Raw genomic sequence first — 5,569 nt, forward strand, 5'->3', positions numbered from 1 at the left:
AACTGGCAGTTCCTTCCCCTGGGCTACTTCTGTCTCCTGCCCTTCAGCTTGTGGGGGGGCTTCCTACCCTCCCTCTACACAAGCCAGGTGCCCCTTACTTAGGGTCTTGGACTTCTTAGCCCACCACAGCACTCCTCCAAACTTTCCTCTGCTTCTCTTCAAACTGTTCTCTGCTCCAATACCAATCCTTTCTGCTGCAACTCCCACACTGTCTGATTGAAGCAGGGGGGTTTTATCATGTGACTGACTGCAGGTGCTCTAATTGGCTTCAGGTGCTCTAGTTAATCTATAGCAAACTTTCTTCCCCTTACAGGGAATAAGGCTCCCTTCTAACACTCTCCTGCTGCCCTCTGGCCATGCTGTATCACAATATTTAGTGAAAAACAGCACATATGAAGATATTTGCAAAAATGTGTGAAAATGCTACTTGAAGCAAATAAAGAATCATGAAAAATATTTGTTTGTGAAAATCACAAAACAGAAATCTTTGTTCTCAATACCTCTTTGATAAGTATAATATTCAGAGAAACTCAAACTCAGTGAAACTCAAAACTTTTACATTTTGCCTTTAGTGTAGCATCCAGAAATTCAGATGCATTATTTTAACTACCTGGGACTCTTAAGCCTCATTCTGACTTCACTTTGCTGTAAATCAGGAATAGTTCTGTTGAAATTAATGGAGCCGCACCAGTGGAAAACTTGTGTAAATGAGATCAGAACTGGGCATCAGAAGTTAGCAAAATTGGCTTGGAAGTCTCCTAAAATTATGCTTTCTGACTTCTGCAACTGAACAGAAAAATTGCAAAAACAGGTTTTTCTCATGGTATTTTGGAACTTCTAGTTCTAGTTTGGTTGGAATAGCTGTGTAAAAGCATTCATGCTAACATTTCATAACCTCAGAATAGGTTTGGTTTGAATTCAGAGGGAGGTTTGGGACAGGAAAGGACCTTGGTTTATTCCAGCTGGTTTGCCTAGTCCCAAAACAGATTATTAGAGATGAATCAGAAGCTTTAAACTGAATTTGTTTTGGTTAAACCCATGACAGGCAGTAAGAGATCAGCTGTGAAGATCTGATTTGAATTTGATCCAACTCATATCTGAACTTCCCCAAAGTTCTAATTCTGGGGTATTCACATCTGGGATAAAATCCTGGCCCTGTTGAAGTAAATGGGAGTTTTCCATTTACTTCAATGGGGCCAGGATTTGATCACTGGAATTTTGGCTCAGGGCCATTTCTGTCTGTAATGCACATTTGCTTGATTTCTTGCAAATCTTACAGATTCCTTTCTGCTTCTCTTCCACCAACCCCTGCTTACAAATGTCAAAAGCTAACAGAGCACTGTATTACTGCAACTATTTAACTGTCTTTGTATCTTATATAGTGGTGAAAAATGTGATATCGTTATTTTTAAATGTTGTTTATATCTTAAATAGACAGGAGACTACAGGATTAAGATGACAGAAGAGTGAAGCTGTTGTAGAAACTAGTGTTGATATTTGCCACATCAGCAGAGTGTGGGGTCAAAAAATGCAAGATTGGCCAGCAAAAGCATCTGTCTGGCATCCCAGCTAGTTAGCTGATATTCATTTTTTTAAAATGCATAACATCATAGCCAGGATAACTGTTATTGATACTGGGGATGGCTGAATAACAAAAGGAATCTCCCTGAACCTTCAGCTTGTTTAGAACCATACTTGAACTGAACCTTTGCTCAGGTTTGAAAGGTCCAAGTAAATTTAAAGGAGGTTAGTTGTTTATTTACTGTGTTCTTTTCACTTCCAGAGTCATAGCTGGATGTGCTATAATATCAAGAGAGAGGCTTTATTTTATTTTATTTTTTTGTCATATTTAAAACTGGGACTGGAAGTGGGAGGGTTGGAAATTTAGCAAGATTTACAGCCCAGTTATGCAGTCCTAGGAGGTTGTTACTCTGAAGATTGAGATACGCATCCAAACTATTTGGTGGTCATTCTAAGTTCCAAACCATTTGCTGTTCATCCATCACTGCCTGATCCTTCAAGGTGTTACGTGCCTCTGAGGCAGTGCTGAGCTCCCTCAGTGCCATGTGATACCAATGGGAGTTGAGGGTGCTCAGCATCCTACAGAAGGCAGTAAACCCCACGTGTGGCCAGACCTTTACTTGACCCTGCATCTTTTGGGTCATACATCTAAAAACGTGTAATGTTTCAGTCTATAAATTTGTGTTGCAGCTCATTGATAAGTAAGACAAATTTTACACATTGAGGAATTGTGGTACCAGTGGTCCAGCTATTCTGGTAGCCTTCCTCTGAAACTCTGTGAGAGGTTAGTGTAGGCCCTGAAACATGGGACTTGTATGCCTTCTTAACTATAAATTAAAGGAGTGTGCTGAGACTTGTTACACAATATATCATTTATTCACAAAAGTAATCTTATGTACAGGATCTTTCCAGTAGAAGGCAACGTCATTCCCTCGCATTGTGCACGTATGTAAATGATACATATTTATAGCAGGTATCAAGGAACAAAATGACACTTTTAAGACAACATGGCATCCCCATGAGTACAATGCCCCAAGCATTGGAGTCAGGGAACTTTGTCATCTTCCTTTACTCTATAAAGACTTGTGGTACAAAGCTAGTTGCAGAATGTGTGGAATGTGACCTTAATACTCTTTATATTACTAAAAACAAACTGATGTTCATATGACAGAGAATTTCATAATGTCAGCTTTGCCATTGGCAGAAAATGTTCCATCACTCACTTTAACAACTTTGCATTCTGCAAAACAAATATAAATGTTTTCTATAATTTTTCTAAACAGAAATATTGCTCAAAGCATTTTATATTGCATTAGACACTTGATCTAGTGACTAAAGTGACTGCTAACTTAGGTGAATGTCAGGGGGAGTGCAAGACCAACAGAGGCATGTATTCAGGGATTATCTATGTGTGTCTCTGTGTGTTTGTTTTGGGGAAGGAGGAAAGTTGTACTGGTATAGCTGCTTTTGTACCAGCGTCCATGTATTACATCACTGTAAAAAGTGACTTGCACCTGGGTAAGACATTCCAAAGCAAATCTCTTTTTACGAAACAGTACATCTATCCTAGGGTGTTTCACTAGTGCAAAAATAAATAAATAAACAAGCAAGTCAGTGTAGAAAAGCCCTAAGTCATTTTTACAATGACTATGTACTTTTCTAATTACACTCTCAGATTATTTCACTATGGGTCATATCTGCTTCCATGTAAACCAGCATGAAGCGCGCAGATATTCCCCAAAAGTTTCAGTGCAACAAAGAAGTGAAAACAGCATGTCATCATGACCTGTGAAAATCACTCTTCACAAATTGTGGTAGGACGTGTAAGAGTGGCTTAAAAAAGCTACAGGTGAAGCCATGATGTGGGAAAACAATTACTGCTCCAGTGTAACACTGCCCCATGATGCATCTCCCATAAGTGCCCGGTGCATGCAGCATCTAGCATAGCCACATTAACCTAACATATATATGTCACTCTCGCCTATATACTATGGATAAAATCCTGGCTCCCTTGAAGTCAATGGCAAATTCCCACTGACTTCAACGGGGCCAAGATTTCACCCTGTAATTATAATTACAGTCCATTACATGGCTCCAGTATAAGTTTCTTTTTGTGTGACTGTGCCAGATGCTAGCATGGTTGTCATATGCAGCAATTCTGCAGAATTTCTCATTAATTCTGAAAGTGTCTATAGCCAATGGTTTCCAGAGCTTGCTTTCTAGGTCAATAATTTGCAAACAATCTTTCAAAGCTCTGTTAAAATATTCAATTTCCTCATTGGCCTAAGGACGAGAAATGGAAGAAGGTCTGTTCTTAATATTTCTTCAGAAATTCTTCAAAGTCCATTTGTGTGAACTGAGCTGTCAGAGACTAATTCTTCAGGGTTTCCTTCATGCATGACAATTGCTAACACAAACCTCCTACAATTGCTGAAGAAACCTGGGTGGTAAAGGATACTTCTGTGCACTTGCTGAGGTAATCAATTACAGTAAGAACATAACAGCCATCTGCTGGCACTGTTTCAAAATGCCTTACTATGTCAATAATAAACTTTTCCCATGCATGATCAAATAAGAGGCTTGAATGTAATGGCAGCATGGATATTACAGCTGTTTTGTCTGCCTCTGGCAAGTAGCACAGGAACTTATAGCACATTAATCTTGTGAAGCCATTCATGGCAACCAGGAGATATCTCTGACCCTTTGTCATGTCTGAGAAATCCCTGGTAAGTTTCATATGGGATTTGAACAGACCTGGGTTAGAGCTGAGTAGAAACAAGGAGAGGCACATATCACACAATGATGCCCTCCTCTGCAGCCATACAGCCATACTCCTGCTTATCTGTAGTGCAGCATGCTGCCACAAGACTGGATCTTGAATGATGCTACAGTGGAGAAAAAAAAAGTTTCTTCACCACCATTGCAGCCCTGACATATGTTTGTAAAAAATCTTCATGCTGTGATTTGCTGAATTCAGCCTGGAATTTCTGCCACCAGCACTCTAGCCTCATTCCTTCATGCTTCATCTGCCCAATTATCAAATTCCCTGTTGTACAAAGACACAATTCAGCTGTTCTAAGGGCTTAGCTCTGCCCTCAGATACAGGGATGTGCAGTGCTCTGCATCTTGTAAAATCAAAATGTGCAGCAGCCAGTTTTCCCTGGGTGTGCCATGATGCATGTATTTATGTAGCTGGATATTGTGCTTCTGATACTCATAAGAGAATAAAGGCACATCTACCAATACAATAAACTTTATTATTAGGCACCTATCAGATCAATAGCATGCAGTAGGATCTTTACCACTGGAACATGAAACCTGGGGAAATCCATAGGCTAAACAGATGTTCTGGTTTATTTGGACAGTCCTGAAAGAGTACAGTAGTTTGGATGTACCAGCTGACTATAAAACAAGATTTTTATCCAGATATCAATATTATTAGCTTGCTAAATATCTGGCACCTCCCAATGTGGGTTCTCCACTACTTCCTTTCCCCTGACAGCTTCTACACCCTACCTTAATGCTGATCACCGGCCCAGCAATCCCACCTCTGTGTGTGTCAGTAACTTCTATGAATTCTGAAATTCTGAGCATGTGACCATGCAGTGACTATGGGGAATGATCTGAGATGCTTTATGCACCATTGCAGTGTTGGTCTCACTTAAACTTTATAAAATCTGGATTGTTTCCTTTGCTGCCATAAGAGCCCCTACATGCCCCATTTGAGAAAATACTTTAACAGGAAACAGAAAAAGGGCAAACTGAAACTGAAATTAAAAAATGAATATAATTAATGATTGCTAATGTAAATCTTATCAAGGCCAGTAATGATCAAACATCCAAGACTATTTAGTGATCTGTCTGAAATGAGATAGTGGTTTCAATTCAATTCTTTCCTCATGGAGAAGAGTTTACATCACAAAAATCCATCATCTGGTTGGCACACTTGTTGGTGATATGAACAGAAAAGCCAAGGACTGAATTGCTATGGATATAGAAATACTAACTTATTCCTTGTGGTGTTCCCTCCAAACCAAGGTGGAGACGT

The sequence above is a fragment of the Mauremys reevesii genome, linkage group 2 (genome assembly GCF_016161935.1).
Source record: "Mauremys reevesii isolate NIE-2019 linkage group 2, ASM1616193v1, whole genome shotgun sequence".
NCBI classification, from domain to species: Eukaryota; Metazoa; Chordata; order Testudines; family Geoemydidae; genus Mauremys; species Mauremys reevesii.